The sequence below is a fragment of the Chrysochloris asiatica genome, unplaced genomic scaffold (assembly GCF_000296735.1).
Source record: "Chrysochloris asiatica unplaced genomic scaffold, ChrAsi1.0 scaffold00010, whole genome shotgun sequence".
NCBI classification, from domain to species: Eukaryota; Metazoa; Chordata; class Mammalia; order Afrosoricida; family Chrysochloridae; genus Chrysochloris; species Chrysochloris asiatica.
Window position 1 is genome coordinate 32,429,897 of NW_006408528.1, and position 25,230 is coordinate 32,455,126.

At 36.9% G+C, this 25,230-nt stretch overlaps 1 protein-coding gene and 1 pseudogene across 1 annotated transcript in view; both read left to right on the forward strand.

Moving 5' to 3' along the window:
- MAGI2 (membrane associated guanylate kinase, WW and PDZ domain containing 2) overlaps positions 1–25,230 on the forward strand; it is a 1,931,490-nt gene that overhangs the window by 996,243 nt on the left and 910,017 nt on the right. The gene's annotated exons all lie outside the window — the stretch shown is intronic.
- LOC102835746 lies at positions 5,593–6,221 on the forward strand (annotated as a pseudogene).

Genomic DNA, 25,230 nt, shown 5'->3' on the forward strand with positions numbered 1-25,230 from the left:
TTCAATCTGTATGCCGAGCAAATAACCTGAGAAGCTGGGTTATTTGAAGAAAAACGTAGGATTATATGAAGAAAAATGTAGCATGAAGATAGGAGGAAGACTCATTAACAACCTGGGATATGGAGATGATGCAATCTTGCTTGCTGAAAGTGAAGTGGACTTAAAATACTGATGATGATCAAAGACTACAGCCTTCGGTATTGGTTGCACCTCAACGTAAAGTCAACAAAAATCCTCACTACTGCACCAATAAACAACATCCTTATAAATGGAGAAAAGACTGAAATGGTCAAAGACTTCATTTTTGTTTCTCATACTTCAGATATATTGTCAGGAGGGACCAGTCCGTGTAGAAGGATATCATGTCTGGTAACATGGAGAGTCAGAGGAAAAGAGGAAGACCCCTAACAAGATAGATTGTCACAGTGGCAGCAGTGATGGGCTCAAATGTAGCAACGACTGTGAGGTTGATACAGGGGTGGGCAGTGTTTCGTTCTGTTGTGCATAGGGTTACTATGAGTTAGTACTGACTCGATAGCATCTAACAACCGTAACAGAAGAATATTGAAAGCACCATGGACTGCCAGAAGAAGAAACAAATCTGTCTTTGAAGAAGTACAGAATGCTCTTTAAAAGCCAAGATTGCAAGACTTTATTTCTTGTTCTATGGACATTGTTAGGAAGGAACAGTCCCTAAAAAGGGACATCATGTTTGGAAAAGAGCAAGGTCAGCAAAAAAGAAAAAGATCTCCAACAAGATGGATTGACTTGGTGGCAACAACAATGAACTCAAATATAACAATTATGAGAATGGCACTGGACTAGACAGTGTTTCATTCTGTTGTTCATTAGGTCACTATGAGTTGGAGCCCACTCAATGGCACCTAACAGCAACAAGCTCCTTACTTACCTGCCATTACAATTATATTGCTCTTGCAGGTGATCCCTACCCCTTTGTTCTTCTTCTGTCTCATCTAAAACCCCAGTCTTTTTTCACAGTCTGTGCAGAATATGACTATGGCAATCACACTTCGTATTTAAACTTGCACACAATGGCCTAGAATCATCATCTGCTATGTACTTTATATAAGTCTTCTGAGTCTAGATGCATACTTTTAGTATCCAACAAAATGCTTCCTTATCATAATTTCTTCTTGAATTCATTAAAGCCTTATCAATATAGACTGATTGGAAAAAATGAATTATTTTATTTCAGTAGCTAATACCCAGTTTATACTAAAATTCATATGTCTAACTTAAAAACATATAAATATTAACAGATGAAAATAATTTGGCATTTTATAAAGCTATAGAAAAAATAGATGATACTTATTAGTAAATAGTTTAAAAGATTAATTGTTTTTAAATATAGTTGTTTCCTTGATCACTGTGATACTCACTGGGAAAGATAGGATGCCTGGACTTTATTAATGATTCTCTAATACTGAGTCCTGATGCAGCCTTGTGGACTAATGCACTGGGCTGTAAAGTCAGTTTGAACCCCAAGGTTGGTGGTTCAAGCTCACCAGCTCCTCCTCGGAAACTCTATACAGGGTCACTGTGGCTCAGAACCAATTCAATGGCACTTAACAACAATAACAACAAGTACTTTACTGGGAGTCCTTTCATGACACTGTAGGATAAGCACTGGATTGCTAGCTGCAAAGTCAACAGTTCAAATGCAGTAGCTATTCCTGGGAAATGTATACAGGGTCCCTATGAGTTGAAACCAACTGAGGGGCACTTAACAACAACAACAACAGCAACAGTACTTTACTGAATGACCTCTAGTAACTCTTCCTATATTTTTGAGTCCTTCTTTTTTAATTAAAGGGACTCAACTTAGATAAATCAGTTGTAGGTAATTCTGATTGTGCTGTTCTATGATTAAGAAATGTGATTTAAGCAGGGCCATGATTTCTGACTTTAGACTATTCATCAGTAGCCCTTTTTAAAAAAGCACTGGGAAGTTGACTTTCCTCATAAGATAACTTGAAGGTACATGCATATTATTGATTCAGTAAAGAGCCAGCAAATATCATTAGAATTATTTTAGATGAACCCTTATGGTACCTTATTCACTCTCTGACAGCATGCTAGATACTGAGGGGTTCCATTATTTCTTTCAGCCTCTATTTATGTGGTTTTGTTCATCACTGCTTAGGTGACCTAAAAGGGATTTTTACAAAAACTCAATATATTATCAGAGAGGACGCAGCAATGGGAAGGGTCTGGAACAATGTAAACAAGAATAAAAAATACAAGTAGAATATATAAACTTGATGCTTTCTTTTTGGGTTAACATAATGTCAGTTTAACCATTAATATGATTACTTAATATGAATTAATGTCCAGTATTTTTAAAATATCAGATGTAACTCTTTTGACACATTTTAGTTCATCTTGAAAAATGGTTAGTCCTTGTATAACCATTTCATATTTCTAGCGAGTAATATAATGATTCTTTTTATAGACTGCCTTGCATTAAATCACAGAATTTTCCCAGGAGCAATTTAGTGATCCAATCATCACAGTTGCCAATTTGCTATCCTCTCTGGAACCACAGATTAGATCCAAGGGTTACCTATTCAATCTTTCTTGATTTTGAGAAATAAAGTTGATTGCTTGATCTTCTGATGGGTGAAAATAATTAAATTTTAGGTTATTCTTTAGAAATTAAAGTCATCCTTGGACTTTTAATAAAATGGCAAGTGTTTTCCACAAGGCACAAGTGATTCAGAAACATGTTATTTTCCCTTGACAGTCGTACATTAGAGAGATGTTTTGTATTAAATGCCCTTAAAAAAAACAACAACAAAAAAAACTAGACCATTTTGCATCATCTTCCTTATTAAGAGTGAAAGGTTATTCTTGATTATCATAAATAATGTTTTATAGATTATGAATTGTATATGTGAATAAATTACACAAATAGTGGTAGAAAAGGTTGGCTCCATAATTAATCAATTATGTTGTTGTTGTTGTTGTTGTTGTTGTTAGGTGCTGTCAAGTTGCTTCTGACTCGTAGTGATCCTTTATAGGGTTTCCAAGGAGCGGCTGCTGAGATTGAACCGCCAACCTTGAGGTTGAGTGCTTTATCCTGTGGTGCCAAACTAAGCCTCTAGTCTATAACTAGCTTGCCCAGATTTAAATTCCAGCTTGAGTAGTTATGTCTAGGAACAAGTTGTGTACCTTCCTATAAAATGAGGAAATTTTTGTTCTAATTTCATAAGAGTTTTTTGTTGTGAGGATCAAATGAGTTATTACACTTAAAATATTGTGTGCCTGGTGTGTAGAAAGCATTTAATAAGTATTATCTATGGCTACAAATAACTCCATAGGGAAAATAAGATAATAATTATCAGTTAACACTACTGTATTTCCCCAAATGTTGTTTATAATTTTACCCTGCTACAGGAGTCATGATTTATTTATGATATATGTGAAAGTATTTATATATATTTTGACATATTCACATAAGAATTAACTTATCTCAATTAAGTAATCTTATCTAACCCCAGAACTATGGTAATATATGATTCTTGGAAATGTAGAAATTAAAACACTCACTGCATTTTGTAAGGGGTCCTGATGTGGCCCTGAGAGATCAGTACGGGACTACGAACTTGGAAACCCAATTCAGTGTTGCTGTGTGCTGTACTGGATTGCTATGAGTCAGAACTGACTGGATGACACTTAACAACAATAACATGAACTTAATGAACGACGAAGTCACTTTAAATAAATGTTTATAATTAAGGCTGCTGACTTGTAAATGATAGAAAATGGAAGTACTGTACATACATTATCTTATTTATCCCTTTTATTTAAGGAATACTGGTGGCACTGTGGGTTAGGTGTCGGGCTGCTAATGCAAGGTCAGTTGTTCTAAACCACCAGCCACTCTGCTTGATGGGAGTGATGGGACTGAGAATGATGGGACTGTTTGATCCCATGAAGGTTTAAAGTCTCAGAAACCCTATGTAGAGTCTCTATGGATCAGAATCGACTCGATGGCAATAGATTTTTAAAATTTATTTTGAAATAATAATCACAGACATCTACCAACTAGAAAAGAGTCCAAATTAAATTCCATCCAGAAGATACATTGTCCTTTGAGGAGAAGTCTCCTATAATGGAACTATTGATAGTACTGTAGGCAGGCCCCTCATATGTCAAACACCTGCTTTGGTGAGACAAGTTTAATGCATAGAAAGAGCTATTATTAGCAGTGGCGGGATTTTAAGCCCTTGGCACAACCTTTGTCATTGAAAGTAATAAAAGGAATGTTGCGTCTTAGTTATTTTCCTTGTTCAAGCTCCTGTGTGAAGCTTAGTGATTCTATTTTAATGATTTTTTTTCAACTTACCATTTCCTTTCACTCACTTCTTTTTCATAATAGACACTAATGATAACTTGGCATTTATAAGCCTTTGTACATGGTCTTAACAAAGTACATGGTCTTAACAAAGCCTGCCAACACGATGTTTATGTTATTTGAATGTCAGTGATAGTTATTTTTCTTTTTTTAAAAAAAATAATTTTCTTTTAACTTAACAAAAGTATTTTGAGAAACTTGTGGTCATTAAACTAGGAAAAATGCTTAGTTATTATTTTATTTGGGTATTGAGTAATTGCAATAGTTCTGGTATTTATTAGACTGTAGAGCACATTGAAGCATTATGTGTCAAAGACTCTTGAAATGATACAGAACTTTATCTTTGGGCTTAACATTCTTTTGTTATCAAAGATTCACATTGTACATGTGGAGATGCTGCTGTACAGAATACTGGAAATATTGAAGTGGAGAAATTTCTAGGCAAACTTGGCTCATATTCTGCTTTCTCTACAGAGACAAAAATGTGGCATTTCTGATGCTAAGTCTAGTTTAAGAACTAGAAAATCCCATTGCGTGAAGATATTCCCTCATTAAATTGTCTATGTATAGTCTTCCAAATGGTACTGTAAGCACAGAATATCAAGGGAGCATTGTGTAAAAACAATGGAGTCTGTCAGACCCTGTGAGACCACACCATGTTTGGCAAGTGTCTCTGTCACCTGCATGCCCCACTGAGTATTTTAGGGATCAAAGTGCTGAGATAGGCTGCGTGTGCCACTACTTGGTGTATGGCAGATTAAGTTGGAACCATACCCTAACCTCACACTGCACATTTAGTTTGTGGAGTTTTTTCCTGCATTTCCTTATTGTTGTTAAGTATTGTTGAGTTAGTTCCTGTATAAGGTTTCCCAGGTTTTGGGGAGCAGAAAGCCTCATATTTCTCCTGAGGAGAATCCAACTGGTGGGTTCGCTGAACATGTTGTTAGCAGTCCAGCGCTAATCAGAATCACAGGTCTACCAACTGCTCCTTTTTGTTGTTGTTAAGTGTTGTCGACTTGGTTCTGACTCATAGTGATCCTGTAGAGGGTTACTGAGGAGTGGCCGTTGGGATTGAACGGCCAACCTTACAGTTAGCAGTCCAGGGCTTACTGCATCACACCAGAACTCCTTAGTCAATGTGAAATAGTGTTAAAAGTTTTGTCATTTTGAGCGTCTCTTTCCCTCTGGGGCACCACAAAGATCCTGGTATTGCCATGGGCCACCACCCCACCCGGTGTTACCAGTATTGTAAGAGCAAACCCTATTCCAAGTCCCGCTTCTGCCGATGTGTCCCTGATGCCAAGATTTGAATCTTTGACCTGGGTTGGAAGAAGGCAAAAGTGGATGAGTTCCCACTTTTTGGCCACATGGTATCAGATGAACATGAGCAGCTCTCCTCAGAAGCCCTGGAGGCTGCCCGTATTTGTGCCAACAAGTCCATGGTGAAAAGCTATGGCAAAGATGGCTTTCACATCCGAGTGCGGCTGCATCCGTTTCATGTCATCTGCATCAACAAGATGTCCTGTGCTGGGGCTGACAGGCTCCAGACAGGGATATGAGGGGCCTTTGGAAGGCCCCAGGGCACTGTGGGTAGGGCCCACATTATGTCCATCCGCACCAAGCTTCAAAACAAGGAGCATGTGATTGAGGCCCTATGCAGGGCCAAGTTCAAGTTCCCTGGGTGCCCGAAGATCCACATCTCCAACAAGTAGGACTTCACCAAGTTCAATGCTGATGAGTGTGAAGACATGGTTGCTGAGAAGTGCCTCATCCCAGATGGCTGTGGGGTCAAATCATCCCCAACCGTGGCCCCTTGGACAAGTGGAGGGCCGTGCATTTGTGAAGGTCTTGGTAGCACTGACCTGTGCTTTCCAATAAATTCATTGTCTCCATGTCTTAAAAATAAAAAAATAAAAGTTTTGTCATTTTAAGAATAGTTTTGTTTCTTGTTCAGGCTTCAAGTCTGATTTCTGTTGTGCTCCCATTTATTAATAAGCATGAATTAGCTGATGTTGTAATAAGAATTGAACTAATGATGATCAATGAGCAAGGCATTCTACCCTAGTCAAATGAAATGATGTCAAAAGTTGCAGAAGGGTAAAACTAATGTTTACATAGGATCTGTTGTTTGAGCCTTATCTTGTGCTCTTCCAATGTAGAATCACAAACGTCAATTACAGAAAATGTAGAACTGACTTTCACTTATTACAATTACTACTACCAGTACAGATCCCTGGTTTGGCACCATAGGATAAAAACTCAACCTCAAGATCAGTTTGAATCACAAGATCGGCAGTTCAAAGTACCAGTGGAACATCTTGTAAACCTTACAACTCATCTGTTTTGTACTTATAAAAGTTTCTTAAATTCTGTTAGTCTTAGTTTTCTGATTTGTACAGTGGCAGGAATATTATTTCAGAGAATTTGTATTAATTAATTAAACCAAGTTCTACAAAACTGTATTTCAGAGTAAGAATGCATTAAGTGAGGATTGGAGTCCTGGTGTGACTTTATAGAATAAGTACTGGACAGAAAAGTCGGTTTTAACTGCAAGATCTGTGGTTCAAACCCATCAACACTGCTCAGGAACCCTATACAGGGTCATTATGACTCGGAACTGACTCAACAGCACTTCACAACAGCAAATGAGAATTAGTCATTATTATTTATGTTCGAAATAGATACTACTTTTTTTTTTTTTTATAAGAAGGAAGATATTGAGGCTCAGATAGTTTCATCCATTAGCCTAAGGTCATACACAGTTGGTAGATGAAAAGCTTCAACGAATACATGATTCATGTCAAAGTCATTTTGAAAAAGATTGTGGAAACTTGTAACAGAAATTCATCATAGTAAGGTCCTGAGGCCAGTCCACTAACCTGACATTACTCAGCTATATAAAGTCCATTGACACATATGATAGTTTTCTTCCCCCAGATGCTTCTGCCTACTCACTTTGTATGTTTTACCTGTTCCTAATTTTAAAAATTCATTGTTCTTGGATTAACTAGCAACACGAAAGCAGCAGTCAAGAAATCAAACGACGTATTGAAGTAGGCAAATCAGCTGCACAAGACCTTTTTAAAGTTGAAGAGCAAAGATGTCAGCTTGAAGATTAAGGTGTGCCTGACCCAAGCCATGGTATTTTCAATAACCCCATATGCATGTGAAAGCTGGACAGTGAATCAGAAAGACCTTAGAAGAATTGATGCTTTTGAGTTATGGTGTTAGAGGAGAATCTTGAATGTGCCATGGGCTGCCAAAAGAACCAATACATCTGTTTTGGAAGACGTACAGCCAGAGTGCTCCTTGGAGGCCAAGATGGCCAAACTTCGTCTCTCATACTTTGGACATATTGTCAGGAGGGATCAGTCACTGGAGAAGGATATCATGCTTGGTAAGGTGGAGGGTCAGAGAAAAAGAGGAAGACCCCCAACGAGATGGATTGGCCAAGTGGCAGCATCGATGGACTCAAGCGTGGCAATAGTAGTGAGGTTGGCCCAGGATAGGGCGTTGTTTTGTTCTGCTGTGCATAAGGTTGCTATGGGTCAGTACCCACTGGATGGCACCTAACAACAAAAACAATTTTTTTAAATTGTAATATGTAATTAGTTTGTTTTATGTGTGTTGTGATATAATCCATTTCATCTACTGTCCTCCTGCCCTTCAAGTTATACATAAAATTAGTTGAGACTCCTAGCCCATACCCAAAGGGAAGCTCCAAAATTCTTATCAAGTTTTCTTTAAATTCCCAAATGGATTTGGTCTCCTTGTGATCATTGCTGTCTCCAGCCACTTTTCTGTGCAACTTTTTGTTTTCTACTTTCATTTATCTCTGCTTGGACACATAATTAAATGAGAAATCAGTCCTCTTCCTAAGCGACTATATCATACACACACACTTCCATAAAAATACAGTTGCTTATCAGTGTGAATAAGGCATACTTTATTGATTATAGGGGAGATGCAGAAATGTCAACTTAAGACTGAATCTTAAAACTGATATCTCTAGCTTTTTAAAGGTTTTCATCTTCCTTAAAGGCCATCTTGCTGTCTTCTTTTCCTTTCTTCTTTGTTCCTTACCGACCCCCTGGATTCTCATGAATTTCTAATTTGGGACCATTTTTACTGTTTGTATTGCTTTCTCTCATTCTAATAATATTTTCTGACTCTTATTTCTGCAAGTGCCTTATCAAGGTATTTTCCTAATCCTAGACAAATTTATCCTTAAGAGGAATATGGTTATCAGTTCTAAATACACATACACATGACAATTGCAACCCATCTCACCTCTCCCTGGAACAAGGAGGAGTAGAATGAAACAAGAAAGTAAACTAAAATTAAGACAAAATCATAATTGAAAGGTGTTTTGATGGGAAACACATTGCCCTTCAGATATTTGTTGAACACATCTCTTAACTGTTGATGCTTCTTGTGGAAAGGTGCATTTGAGATCACAGAGGCAGACAAGCAGTGGCTGAATACACAGAGCTCTGTTGTCAAGGTATCTGACGGATCAATAAAGGAGACTTGGGTCTCCATTTTAGGACTGTAGTAACATTTTGATTCCAAGATGTTCTGTTCCTGAAAGCTTTGTGACAGGATTCAAAAGTCTAAATATCATAGTTTCAATAGGCATGTAAGTAAAAACAAAAACCAAGCATTTCATGGAGTTCAGTTTGAACTCATGGTGACCGCATATGTTGCAGAGAAGAATTATGCTCCATTAGGTTTGCAGTGGATTGGAGTCTAACCACCAAACTCTCATTTAGTAGCCAAGTACTTAACCATGTGCACCAAGTAGGACAGATAGTTTGTGTTTTATCTCTGATTTTTAGCTTTACTTGTTGGCTATTTCTGCCCTGGATAAAATGCCAGCTATTTCAGAAATTTCAAAAAAAAAACAAAAAAACAAAAAACCTTCTATAATAAAATAGTTCTTATTGCATAACGATTGATTGTATAAATTAGGTGATTGTTGTAATATGCCACTACTATTGCACTTTCAAGGAGCTCTGGTAGCGTAGTGGTTACGAATTGGGCTGCAAACCGCAAGGTCAGCAGTTCGAAACTACCAGCTGTTCTGCAGGAGAAAGATGAGGCTTTCTGCTCCCGTAAAGATTTACAGCCTTGGAAACCCTGTACAGGGTCGCTATGGGTCAGAAATGACTCCATGGCACATATCCACTACCACCATTGCACTTTCAAAAATGTGAATTCTTCTGTTAGTCCCCCTCCCACCCTGTATTTTCCTTTGTCTAATACAGCTGTTAATAAAAAGCACTCTTATGCTTTTTGTTAATCAATCATTATATTTGTCATTAAGCTAATCATCCTACTAACAGTATTCTTAGGGAGCTTTAAATGTAAATTAGAATTTAGATACTGGTACTTAAATGGGTCTTCAATGAGTTATTTACGTACTATATGATGCAGGCAGAGATTAAGGATTGCTGCAAAGAGGTATTTCCATTGCTTTTAGTAGCAGAAGGTCTTTAATTTTGAGCAGCTTAAATATATGATCACAAAACCAAGGAAAGCTTGAGAATCCACCTCTTTTCAAATGGATTATAATTATACTAAAATAATCTAGACAGACAAGAAGTCATCTTTTTGTCCTAACAAACTTCAAGACAACAGTTCTGAAGCTCTCAAGCAGTCGGTTCCACATACACTCACTAACTCCACTTTCTGCTTTATGCTGCTGAATGGATTCCTTGCTGTTTTCAATTCTTGTTGGAACTGAAAAGCAAGAGATCCCCACATTCTTCCCCAGCTTAAAAAATAAGTCTTCTTTGCTTATCATCCTTTATTCCCCAAGCAAATCAATCCCTGTTTGATTAAATGAGCTTAGTGAATATCAACTTAGCAACCATGCTAAATGCAAGACCCTTTCCTTCTAAACAAGAGCTGCAGACAAAAAATTAAGCTTGTATATAATTTTGGTGTTCTAATCAAGAACTATTATTAGAGAATTTTAACAAATGCTAAATTCAAAATATTAGAGCTTTAGGCAAGGAGGAGGTAGTATGATTCCCTAGAAATAAAAAGCTGACATTCAAAGCAATTTATAATCAGATCTCTTGCCACTTCCTCTTGGGGTCCAGACATAATGTGAGGCTGTTTTAAATCATTGTGACTTCTATGCATCATCATCTTTGGAATATTCAAAGCTGAGTGTTTAGCACCTCAAAGCCTTGGTATTTCCCTCCTAGCATGATGGAAATAAATTCCACATATGCTTCATATTTTAGATATTCATCTCTTTTTATCTAGTTGAGGCTATTTGCTGACAGTGCGTGGTCCTTGAATAACACAGATAACATACAAGGAATGTGCCATGCTCCTGGGTACACAGGAAATGAGGATGCTCACAGTGTCTGCCTCCATGAGTTAGCTCAATAAATTTGAATTGCTCATTAGAGTTCCAATGCCTCATTGTTGCCTATATGTGAACAGCTTAAGTGAATAGGAATCAGATGGAGGGTGGGGGAGGACACACAGAGATTTCACATAATTCCTGTTGCCAGAGAAACCATTTTCTTGCTGTCTGGGCATGCACCGAGCAGCTTAGAGCAACTGGAGGCTTACCACAGTCCTTGCTGTGACTTTAGGAAAGAAAACAAACAGACGGGAGAAAATGATTACAAAGAAAAGAAGAGCCGAGTATTAAAATGTTCTTTTAATTACATGGTTTTGTCGGGCTAGGCTTTGAACACCTTGCCCCTAAGATTGCCGCTCCATCTGACTATGTATTTATTCCTACCCCTCATGTTCATTGTGTTAGGTCTGGGGGATCATTTCTTCATAAATGTGTATATATATTGTACAATGCCTATTTATAAAAGAAGAACCTTTCTCTTTTCCCTTCGACCTTGCCTCTTCACGTCTCCCTTTCCTCACACACACATATACAAATATCATATCACACAACTGGACTGTTAGTTAACACAGGAAACTTTTCTCAGGGGAAAAAAGGGGGAAATGTGGCAATAATATAGTTTGCTCACTAAAGCCAAAAATAAATGACATAAAACAAGGACGCACAAGGAGAGTACAAACTGTGAATTCTAGACTTGTTTATTTAGCACTTGGGTCTTTTTGATGAAAGATGGTTTCTAAATATGAGAGTTTGAAAGTTAGTTCAAATATTTGAAGTACAATATTCTAAATGCAAAGCTCCCCTTACGTTTTCCTATAATATACACTGATTAAGCATACTACGTCATATTTTGATAGTATTTAAAGAAGGTAAGTTATTGTATGTGTGTATTTATAACAGCTCTGAAGCAACACAGGTATTTCTTATTTTTGAAGAGCTCTATCTTTATATCAGATACATTTGTTTGTACATATTAGATATATGCATATATTTTTAAGGTACCCCCATGAAAGCTTTCGATAAGGGTTTTGACTTCTCATTTTGGATGAGAAGTAATTGGCAAATATGTTTGTTACAGCAGATTCTGTGAGAGTCCATGTTCACTAATGAATTCCTGCTGTTTCTCGCCCCCAAGTAAAAATGACTGCTGTCTCTTGTGCTGCCTCCACTTGCATAGAGTTTTTTAATCGAAGTGTCTATGTCATCTTATATCATGTTTTTATCTTTCTGTCCTCACAATTATAACCAAGTTCTATATATTTTCAAACCTCCAATATCAAGCACAGAGCCTAGTACATAATTGTAATTGCGAGGTGCCACTGCGTTGGTTCAAACTCATAGCCACCCTGTGCATGACAGAACGAAACAGTGCCCAGCCCTGCACCATCCTCACAATTGGTGTTAGCATTTGAACCCATGGACACCTGAAATATTTGTTGAAAAAAAAATGAATGAATGAGTGATACAATACTTTGTTGTTGTTAGTTGTTTAGTACCATTGAGTTGGTTCCGACTCACATTGACCCTATGTAGGATTTCTGAAAGGAGCTCTGATAGTGTAGTGGTTACGAATCGGGCTGCTAACCTCAGGGTCAGCAGTTCGAAATGATCAGCTGTTCCGCAGCAGAAAGATGAGATTTTTCTGCTCCCATAAAGATTTACAGCCTCGGAAACCCTGTGCAGGGTCACTATGAGTCGGAACCAACTCCACAGCACATAATAACAACAAAGGATTTCTGAGGAGCATATGGTGAGCTTGAACTGCTGACTTTTTGTTTTAAACCTTGCAGTTCAGTGCATTAATCCTTAGTGCCACACAAATAACAAGCTTAAGGTGACATTATATATTGGGAGTCAGTTGGGAAATGTTATTCAGGGCTCCAAATTACATATCACAATAACCAATGAACACATTTCATCTTTTTAGATACCCCTAAGACTCCTGGTGTGGTGCTGTGGGTTAATGCGCTGGACTGCAATGTTGGTTTGAACCGCGAAGTTGGCAGTTCAAGCTCGCCAGCCAGTCCTTGGAAACCCTATATAGGGTTGCTATGGGTCGGAATCGACTCAATGGCACTTAACAACAACAAAAACAACAAGAGGAAATACAGCAATATTGAAAAATAGAACGAATATGCAAAATTTCAAAAATTACCAGTTTTCAAGTAGTCTCACATATCCAAAAGGAGTGCTCAAAAGGGGAGCTCAAAAAAGGTTAATGAGAAAATAATTTTGACTTTTATTTTCTATTCTGATTTCAGTCTAATGTGCATTTTTTCTCTGTGTAATCTCCAGTCTTAGATTGTGTCAATGCTAAAATCTCCTTTTGCTTGCACAATTGTGTATCTGAATTTCATCTGCCCTGGGGATATGACTTAATTTTCAATATGTTTTGATGACTCATCTCTTTAGGCCAACGCAGGTAGAAATTTCTGATAGGTCTTAAAGCATTCATACTAAAATTATTTTGATTTTGTTTTGCTTTGTTATTGATTTTCTATTTTTTCTGGAGAAGATGAAAGATTTAAATTCTATTCTGATTTAATTGTTTTCTACATTTCCTGTTACTTTCATTAAATATCTCCTTCCCTTTTGTCAATCAATTAAACAAATCTCAGTAGTGCTATTAAAGATCCGTATGTCATAATCACAGCATTTCAGAATGTTTTTGTTGATAAGTGCTAAGTGCCGTCGAGTTGGTTCCGACCCATAGCCACCCTGTACAGTGTTTCTGAGGATCAGATGGTGAGCTTGAACTGCCGACCTTGCAGTTCAAAGGGCTTTGCAGTCTGGCTCATTAACCCACAGTGCCACACCAGGACTTAGATCTTATCAAATGCTGTTGTTAAAGAGTCTGACTTTACCAGCTAGAATAATCTCCTTGACATGATTTATTTACTTTTTTATTGTAGTTTGGGTGAAAGTTAACAGAGCAAATTTGCTTTGCATTCAACAATTTGTACACATTTTGTTTTGTGACATCAGTTGCAATTCCCTCAATGTAACAGCAGTTTTCCCTGGAGTCCTTGTTTCCATTCATTCCTTTCTTCTGCCCCTTTCCTGCCTTCTGAGCTTTGTTTGGCAGATGCTGACCTTTTGGTCTTGTATGGTTGGTTGTTCTGAGGAGTGTGTCAGTCCAGGTTGTTATTCTTCACTTTATAGAGCTGTTGATTGTTCTTCTAAAGGTAATCCCCAGGGGTGGTTCAGTTCCAGGTTTGAAGGATTTTTCAGGGCTTTAGTCTCTGGTGTTCCAGCAGTCTCCATCAGCCCTGTACATATGGTCTTTATATGATTTTGAATTTTGTTGGACAGTTTTCTCCCACTCTGACCTGGACCCTGATGGAGTGGTCAGTAATGGCAGCCAGGCACAATCCATTTCTTCTGATCTGAGGGTTGTGGAGGTTGTAGTTCACGTGAACCATTATTCCTTTGAACAAATTCTTTGAGTTTCTTATTTTTTTAACTCTTTGTTAATCTGGACAGGGACAGAGTTACATCTAAGATGGCCGCCTGCAAGCTTTTCATACCAAAGTTATTACTCACCAAAGTAGAATGTAGAACAGTGTTTTTATGGACGATGTTATGTAATTGACCTGGTTCCCCCCAACATTGTGCTGCGCTTTACTCTTTTGTATATCTTGATGATAACTCCAATGTTCATTAAATTTAATTCTCACTGAAGGACAGTGAGTTTTGTCTCCCCCACCCCATCATTTCTCTCCAAATTAGCTTAGCTGAAGAAGTTAAAAAGATAATGCAGCCTTAGCTTGTACTGGGAATCAACGCCTTCTTATGTTAGATCTTTTCATTATAAATGCAATTGACAGAGGTGTCTATTATAAGCTATTTGTTACATAATCTTTATAAATAGCTCACATCACCAAACATATAAGACAAGTCTAAATTTGTTTGGAAATAGCTTCTGAAGACACCCTGCTGTGGCTTCCTTGCAGTGCCAGGCTGGCATTCAGTTGGAGAGTCAGACACTTTGAGCAAACTTTTGCTAGTCACTTTCCTGTCAGACTGAAATGGTGTGCATCCTATGTAAATTATCTACTGTAACAGAGAGTGTGGTCCATGTTTAAGCATACTCTCTTGCCCACCAGACACTCCATTGGGAAACTTATGAGTCGGAAGGAGTCCTTGTATGGTGCTGCAGGGTAAGCATTGCATCGCAAGGTTGGTTCAAACCACGAGGTATCTGTGGTTGAAACTCACCAGCCACTCATCCGAAATCCTATACATGGTCACTATGAGTCGGAACTGACTCAAAGGCACTTAACAATAATTAATTGGAACCGAATGGATGCCACTTAACACCAACAATTGTATCATCTAAGATAAATTTTTGTTTCAATTTATTTTGGGGATGTCCTTCTTATCTATGTTGGTTGACAATGCCAAGGTTTCTAATTTTTATGACTCTCAGTTGACCTGCAGTCCAATGGAGGAAGGTTTTTAAACTCAAGCATACAGTTGCTTATTCTCTCTAAAGACTGGTGTGTACAAGAAAGATAGAAAGCTTAGAATCTTTTCAAGTCCTTGGTCGCATACTTCTATTCAAATACAAGTTCAAAATCATATTTCAAAGTCAAAAATAAATGGTGCTTGGATTATCCACCATTTTGGATTATACACACCACTGCTCTCCATTACTGCAGATAATTAAGAGCCAGCTTTTTGATATGAAAAAAATGTTCTCTTAAATGCCAACCTTCTTTCCCATCAAACTTTCACAAGAACTTTAATAAGTGAAGCTGACTGATTATTATTCCACCTCCTTTCTCTACTTAGCTTCTGGAGGATCTATTCAAAAGCAATAAAATCCTACAAGGCACCGAAGAAGGGAGGAAGGAGGATATTTGGGGGCCTGACTAATTGCAAGTCCTTAAACAGCTCTTGATGGTGAAGACCTTTCAGCTCAACAGTTCCAAGGGTCTTATCAGAAAATGTGGCTTTATGGAAAAAAATCAACAGAAAATATAATGCCATGACAATGTCCTAGGACAGATGCAGACTACAAAGATGATTTTATCCACCCATTCCATGCCAGTGCCTATTTTATAAATGAAGAAACTAGGGCATATCAAAAATTGTATTTGGGGTACTAAAATGTCTCTTCTCTGCTACTTGTGTACCTTGTTTATATTTCTAATGTTGCTTTAGTATTATGACTGTTGATTGTATTCTTCTGTAAGTTTCTGGGAGTCTGCCTTGTCTTCATGCATGAGATTTCATAGTAGATTCACCCTAATTATCTTTAACATTAGCTCAGTACCTGGCACACAATAGATAAGGAGTGTTTCCTGGGTTGAGTGTAATTTAATTTTGTACACAACATATAAGGAAATCAAAGTTCAACATACACATTTACTGTAAGTTTATATCAATAAATGTAATCATGAATCTCAGTATGTTGTATACTGTAAAGCCCTGTAAGCATTTGATATTATTATCCTCACACTTTAGATTACTAGAGAATTTATAAAGATTTAGTTGGAATTTCAATTGCTGAATTAATTATATCCTCCGAGCTTACCTGTCAAACATTCATTGATTCAGTTTTAAAGTTGTGGTATAAGTACTTTCTAGATAACAGCATTACCTTTTGATTTAGTTTCCAGGCTTACACTCAGATTCCTTTGGTAATAGCCATCAATTTTGTACAGCATTGAGGAAATTCTCAGAAATCACAGGCATACAGGGAATGCCTGAGGTTTGACAAATCATATGACTCTGAAGTTTTTTTCTTCCTTTTGACTTTCAAGGACTTGATATGTTTTTGCATTGAATGGCACCTAGTTATTCCATTAACAGCAATATTTTGGCATTTATTATCGAGGTCCTATGTCAGGGTCCCACCTCGACAAGGAAGTGTGGGTGCCATGAAGAAGGGAGATCTGGTGGCGAAAGGTATAGAGAAAGAGAGAGAAGAAATATATACAAAAAAGACAGACACACAGATATGATGAAAGCTGGGAGGTAGACAGATCTGCAAACATATTGCCTAGCGTTGCACAGCATTGCACACAGATCTAACTCTACCTCAGTCTTTTATTCTCTTTTTTAGGGAGGGATTTATTACAAAGGAAGGATGTAATTCACAAAGGGAGGATATAATTTCACAAAGGGAGGATGTGATTAATCATTTAAAACAGGACATAATGATTCACAGGAACAACTTTTAAGATATTTTCATAGTTTTTCTTAACAATCTAACATTTTTATTTTTGCAGAAAAATGTTTCAATCAAGCTGTTATATATTAATTTTTAGTTTTAAATGATCTAGAGCAGCGATGTGTGGTTTCTTAAGGATACTTAACATAAAGCAAGTTTCCTGAAAGGAGCCAAGCTGTCTCTGTACACTTTGCAAACTTTTGTTTGTGAGCAAGATCTCAGATACCGGGCTTCATTTATCTATATCTAAAATGCTACATTTTTCTTAATTACCACATTCCTACGTAATTTCAGGAGGAAGGAGAGCATCTGGATTAAACTGATTATATTCAGAGGTGGTTTAATGGGACTGCCACTGATCAACCCAGGGTCTGCCTATGCTGTCCCCAGCAATTTATTACTATTGTTCTCTGTTGAGTAAGCGTTATTCTTGTCCTTGACTTCCATCTAACTTAGATCATTAAGGTTCACCAAATTGTTGTTGCAGCATCCCGCTGAGGAGTGTGGCTGGCATTACCCTGGCAGATAAAAGTTTAGATTCATTTGGAGATGAAACTCAATTTCTTCTTGTTGTATCATAGTTAATTTCTCAAGACTAAGGAGACACATTCTTTGATGGCGAGGCTATAGATTTGTATCAGTCCCCTATTATCACTTACTTATCCCTGTCCCCAGATTGAAGCCTAAGTGCATATACATGCCAGTACCTGGAAACCCTGTTACTTGTATTCAGACGGGCATGCATTGGACTTCAAATTAGCTCAAGTCCTGATTTGGATAATTATTCATCTATTTGAGTTTGGGTCAATTCTTCACCTCTCTGAACTATAGTTTTCTCATTTGTAAAATATATATGACTATCTCTTGTGAGTACTAAGTAATGTAATCTGTATTATGCATTTACAAGAATCTAACCGACTTGATGGCACATAACAACAACAACAATTAATAGATAGTAGGCATTTTTTAGAGGATCACTGGTGATGTAGTGGTTAAAGCACTCTGTTATTAACCAAGAGGTCAGAGGTTTTAACCTACCAGTCTCTCTGTTGGAGGAAATATTTCAGTGTGCTTCCATAAAGATGTACCGCCTCAAAGCCCTGAGGGACAATTCTACTCTGTCCTATAGTGTCCTTATGAGTTGGAATTGACTCAACAGCAATGGATTTGATTTTTGAATGTTAGACATTTCTTAACAGTGATTTGCATATTAAAAATAAAAACCACGTTCAAAATCTTACTAATAAAGATGGTTTAGTTCAGCCTTTCAGTTAACAGTGGTTAGTCAGCATTAAGTTGCCTTTTCTATTTACAACTGACATCACTTTCCAGAATATTTCAATCACTTAGAAAAATTTTGTGTGAAGACTTGATAACTTTTAGATTTGCAATCTAAAAGAAGAGCCTCGAAAATACTGTACCCATTTGTCTGGCTATAGATTTGAAATAAGGGAAAGCCTGTAGTGCATGGTCAGTACTGGTTCTAAGATATTAAGTGTGGGGGCAAAAAGTCAGTTCTACAAGGTCATGTGTAAATGCCAGGAGCCAAGTACAGAAGATTTTAGGAAATATATTCGAAAACAATGGTTGACTATGAGAAATAGCTAAGGCATAAACCAATTCAGCTGCATAACAACCCATCTCTTTCTAGATCTATTGCTATCTCAGGACCTGAGAAAACACAAAATTCACTTCGTCAAGGTAGTTTGTATTTTGTTTTATTGATGCTCAACAAATTTGAAAATAAATGTGAACTGAAGTGGTATACATAGACACGAAAAACATATACTCATTGTTCTACTATGGAAATAAAGTTCCAGACATCTGAACTAGGACAGAGATGGTTGAGGTGACATAGCAAACAAATATTGAAGGACTTGTAGGAGCATAGAAAAGAAGAGCAAAAGGAATATTCCCTGTTGTTGTTGTTGTTAAGTGCCATGGAGTCAGCTCCGACTCATAGTAACCCTGAATAGGGTTTCCAAGGCTGTAAATCTGTGTGGGAGATTTACAGCAGAAAGCAGAAAGTCTTCTTTCTCCCATAGAGCAGCTATGGGCTTCAACTGCTGACCTTGTGGTTGGTGATGCTAGCGGTGGTGGTCCAAGGAGTCGATTCTCACTCAGACTCTGTATGAGTTTTCTGAGGCTGTAAATCTTTATGGGAGTAAAAAGCTTCATCTTTCTCCTGCAGAACTGCTGGTAGTTTCAAGCTGCTGACCTCAGGGCTAGCAGCCCGACTTATAACCACTACAGTACCTGAGCTGGTAGTCCAATATTTCCTTGGATACCCTATAAAGGGTTGCTGTGAGTTGTAACTGACTCGATGGTAGTTAACAACAAGATCACTTGTTCAAAATGTACAGAATGAAGTGGAAAAGGTAAATTTAAGAGTTCTTTATAGAAGGATATGTGAGTTGTGATGGCAACCAAAACTAAGGTTCTAATATCATGGACTGGGAGGAGGAGACAAATTAAAGAGAGATAATATAATATGGCCCAATAACTTCATGAAAAGTAGAATTTTGAGGAACTAAATATGAAAGCAAACAAAAATGTGTTATAAAGAACTTTAAAATACTAGACATTAGAGAAACAAAGTATATATACACACTTTGGAGTCACTGACACCTGGGTTTTTATCCTGGTCCTGCGTATTACTCATTATGAGAGTTAGGATTTACTCATTCATGAAATGGACTTAATAACACCCATCTTGAAGGCCTGAGTGAGGGCGAGCTAACATATATGGACACTATTTGCCACTTAAGAGACACTCAATAAATAGTTCTTTATACAGAGTGCATGTATTTAGAGACATTTCATTAAACTTATTTTGTAAGCGTATTATCCCATTAAGTCCCAAGTAAATGCCATGGCATCTAGAATGTGTTGAATGAACGTGTATTGAGTTAACTAGTCACTCACTGTGCACTATCTGTTTGCTTTGTCTTGCTGAGGAGTCAGAAAAGGCTACCAATTTGCTTGAAAGATACAGCCTCTAAAATTAGTGAATATTTTATTGATAACCTAAGCATAACTTAGATTGATGTTTGCTTATCAGTGAATAAGACTTAAAGTGGATATGGATCCTAACTTCTTTTCACTGAGTTCTTTATGTCTCATTTTTAGGAACGGTTTTCAGTGTCTTCAAAGAGAGTCGTATGAGTCTGGATATATTTGAAAGAGTCACTTTTCAGTTGCTAGCACAGATTGAAGATAACTTTTATGATTGTTAAATAAGATAAATTATTGACTTTAACCATCATCAATCCCCATCCTAGTAAAATCTGCATGGAGCCTTTTATTTCTCTCTAATACTGCTTCTGTCTAAGTTCTATCAATATACATGTTCATCCTGGTAAATCTTTAATGAGGCATTATATAGGTAGATATAGCATGATAGAACAAAGGAAAACAGTCTTCTGTTATGATTCTAAGAGATTAAAGACTAACCTTTACTTACATTATACTTTAAAATAGATTGTCTTTCCATTTTGCTATTTTAGAAGTAGCTCTTACCAGATTGCATTAAGCTCCAAGGTTAAGGCTAAGGTGTTTATGGGAGTGGAATCAAAGTAAAGACTGCTTTTGCGAAATAGTATTGAAGCCTAGGTATGTAAAAACAAGATTATCTCATTAAAGCATTAATAGACACAAAAAGATATTAGGGACCAGATGGAAATTCAAGTAGGAAACTTTATAATGAGATATAAGAATGCAAATCACCCAGAGTAGAGTTTTTACACATTTAAATGTAGTTGCTTGTGTCATAAAAAGACATACACATAAAATACAATCTGTTAAACTATTTGTATTTGAATCATAAGAATTTCTAAATAGAGAAAAACAATGTTTATTTGAGAATCAGCACCTATAGTTATTATTGTTACAGTCCAGATGAATATTAAGTATAAAGTTTTGAATGTTATCTGGTATTTCTTGGCATGCTTTACTGTCCAAGGTCATAATTGAACCAAAAGTCACATTCAAGTAGACTGAATAAGTAACATTTCAAAGTCACCTTTCTAGTTTATTTTCTGGAATGGTTCTACTAATAACACATCATCCACTACACTGAATTTTAGAAAATCCTGGTGGTTTAGTTTATAATTTTAAAATGCTATCTCCAATCATCTTTTACATTTCTTCTTCCTTTAGTCCTCTGCAGTCCTTTCTTTGCTAATTTACATTAATTGTTTAAGATTTTTATGTCTTCTTCACTACCAATCCTCCAAACACTTCCATTCCCCACATTACCTATGCTAGTTAGTGTAGAGGTAACCCAGATACATGCAGGTGAAGTTTACAGTTGCTTCTAGTTTCTTTGATGCTTTTACAAGGTATGTTCTAGAAGGAGAAGTTACTGTGAAGGATACAAAACTAGACTTCTGACAGACTAATTCCCATCATCCTGCTGGGTACTCCCAAACCAGGACTTAGTCAGACCTGGTTCATGGTCCCATCAGCCCTGAATCTGCTTTATGTTCACTCTGCTGCCCCTCTTGCACCTCGTTGGTGCTATTTTGTCCCTCATAATGCCTTTCCCTGGTAATGGTGCTAGTTGCGTACCATTGAGACAGTTCCGACTCATAGCGACCTTCTATAGGCTTCCCAATGTTGTAAACTTTATGGGATCAGAAAATCTCATCTTTCTCTAAGAAATGACTCGATGCCACCTAACAACAACAACTTGGGTCAACTTTCTTTGGACCGGGTACAAATATAGATTTCTTCCAGTTGGTTGGCTAGGTAGCTATAGTTCAGATTTCTTGGCATAGATTGGCACAGATGCATGAGCACTTTCAGCACTGGTTTGTTGAAACATCTCAGTTGGTATCCCATGAATTCCTGAAACCTTGTTTCTTGCTAATACCTTCAGTGCAGCTTGGAATTCTTCCTTCAACCTCATTGGTTCTTGGTATATACTATCTCCTGAAATGATTGACTATTGACCAATTCTTTTGTATAGTGACTGTCTCTATTGCTTCCATCCTTTTTTAAAAGTTTTTGTTGTGAATCAAGTGAATGTTTACATGGAAGGACAACGGTTTTATACTCATCATTTCATTGCAATGATTACAATCCCCTCCATGCTTCCATCTATTTTTGATGCCTCCTGCATCATTCAATGTTTTGCCCATAGAATTATTTTTCATAGAATTAGTCTTAAGTTAGTTTAAGGGGCCCATTGTGGCATTGTTGCATAATCAATGGATTGCTAACAGCAAGGCAGTGCTTAAAACCCACCAGCTCCTCCTCAGAAACCATATAAAGTGTCGCTGTGAGTCAGCAGCACTTAACAACAACAACAGCATCATAGTTAGTTTAAATAGCCTGACTCCAAATGAAAAATGACTTTGGACACGTGGGAAGTAAAACCCGTTTCATTGTGCACACATCTGTTAGCACAGGTCTAGCTATTCTTTGCTAACCAGCTGCCTCCTGACTCCTCTTTAAGAATGAGATCTGTATGTTTATATTTGTAGATCAATGTCTGTAGCCTGATCATAAACTTTTTTTTTAAGTGAGTGATTTTGTAATCCATTTGAGAAACTTTAAAGAAAAACATATTTATGACAACTCTTTGAAATACATTATTATGGAAAATGTGGACATAGCATTTTTAGTAAGCTCTTCCTAAATGAATTCCATAGCTTCCTATCTTTTAATATTGTTTTCTAGATTTCCTACTTGAATGAGTTTTAGCAGGTTACCAAATTTAAGTCCTATTTTTATTTATAAAATTGGAAGTCAAATAAATTTGGTTTCTAGACATTTTCTAGGGATTATGTGTTAAAGAACTTTTAACTAAGTAAACTGTGAAGTATTAGGAATCCTTATACCTTCTATTAAATTATACAATATATTAATGTATTATTGTTCTTGGTAGATATTAATCAAGTCTTGAAAATATAAATTATTAACAAAAATTCATCTTGCTTTTTTACCTGTTTTTTTCCTAGTTTTTTTTTTCCCCCTTGAAAATGCACACAGGTTATTTTCAGACTATCATTTCATGTGGTAGTCAGATTTTGACAAGTGAATCATTGATTTCCCTTCGGAATAACCATAAATACTGTCAGTGATTTTGGAATATGAAATGACAGATGTTCCTCTTGTATCCAGTAGAGTGCTCTAGATTTAATTGTACTGAAGCGCCATGCCATTTGTGTCTAGATCACTCTCCAATGGTTACTCTCTTCCCAAGGGGAATTCCCTTCTTCCATTAACTTTGCCTAGCATTATGAGCAGGAGAGTCTTGGGAAGTTCAAAATACATAGGTGGCATTATGTTCTTTTGAAGGCATTTGTTGCTCATGCAAACTTAAGAGAAATTCCAAAAACCTAACGATTACTTTATTGGGAATAATAAATGATAAATTTTAGTATGTAAGGAACAACTAAAATATGTTTATGGGAGAGCCTTTTAATTAGAGATGTTTGGAAGAGGAAAGAAAGTATAACTAATATTAAATTGACATTTTGTTAACTTATATGAGGTGAAAGCCCAGGTCTATACCTTCAAGGAAAGGGTGAGAGTGTGGAAGGGAAAGAAGAAAGGAGAGAGCAAGGGAGAGAAGGCAGAAGAGCACCATTCTGATTCCTATTAACTGCTGACTTGGATGAAAACTTCTAGGCACAATACCACATTACTTCTGACTGCTATTCAAGGTTCAGAACACTGATTAAACACACCTTGATTTCTAAAAATCAAAATATGTGGTCTTACAGATACTCTTAACTTATATTTTTATTGCAAACATAAGCTCCATAGTCATTTCGTGTTTTGAATGAATTATCTACAAAATTCCTAGGATTTTTCCCAAGGAAGACCACCCATAGCTGATTCTACTCAGTGAAGGGACTTGCCCTTTGAAGTATTCGTTTATAATCAAAATAGTCAACCATTTAATCAAACCAACCAGATGTTTTGCAAGGTACATATAAATTAAGACTTAGACGTAGGTACTGTTAACTGACAAGAAGATTCAACCTCCATTTCTTAGTTCCAACTTATAATTAATGTTCAATCTTTCTCACTAGAAAATCTTTACAGTGGAAAAACTGAAGACAAAAACATTTGCATTCTTCACAGTCTGTATATTTCAGTGTTACAGTAACAAAATATGCTATGTACTTTATGGGAGATTTTTTATGAAGGTTCATGTCAAAAATTTATTCTCATTTGACAATATGAATCTGAGAGAAGCTGAAGTCTATATTAAAATAAGGTCTCTTTATAAGATAGGGAAAAGTCAGCATAAGAGATGCTAGACTAAATTTGGAGTCCTGGTGTGGCGCTGCAGGATAATGCATGGGACCGCACGGTCATTTTGAACTACAGGGTCAGTGATTCAAACCCATCTGCAGCAACTTAGAAACCCTAGACAGGGTTGATATGAGTTGGTACCAACTCAACATAACTTAACCACAAGATTCAATTAGGGAGCGTGGTGGCTATAGAGGATAAGAACAGGATTCTGAACCACAAATCCAGCATTCAAGCCTACCAAGAAAGAAAGTCTTTCTGCTCATGTAAAGATTTACAGCCTCAGAAACCCAAAACAGGGTCGCTATGACTGTACTTAACAACAACAATAACACTCTGAACCAATGGTATGGTTTTAGGGTGAATGTAGCTTTATTCACAGTCACATTTTTTGGTGTATTTCATCATGAGGTATAAATAGTGTGACGATTGTTGTTGTTCAGTACCGTTGAGTTGGTTCTGACTCATAGTGACCCTGTATAGGGTTTCTAAGGAATAGCTGGTGTGTTTGAACCACCAACCTTGTGTTCAAACCAACCTTTTGGTCCAGTACATTATCCTGCAGCACCATACCAGGAATCCAGTGTGATGATTAGACATCTTTAATCATTTAATTAAACAGAAAATGGATAATATATATTATTAGCATATGTCCTGATTTATTCACATCAATAGAGCAGAACATTTGTTGTAAAAAAACAAAGTTTTGCATTATGTTTCAGGTTTAGACACCGTCACATGCACTTTCATGAAAATCTTAATAGATGGTAGTGAGCAGATTGACGTATTTCTCAAATGCCAAAGATTTTCCTATCTTTCATGGAACTGAAGAACAAGGTAGCTTAGTAGCTCTGAACTGAAAGAACATAAACAACACTACTGTAAATTCATTTTCATTTGACTTATGTCTAAATTTAATAATGATAAATACAATTTGTCAACTCTCATACACTGACCTTGCTATCAGACTTTCTTCAAAAGCCCAAGGCCTGATTCACAGTAATTCAGATGAGAAAATGCAGA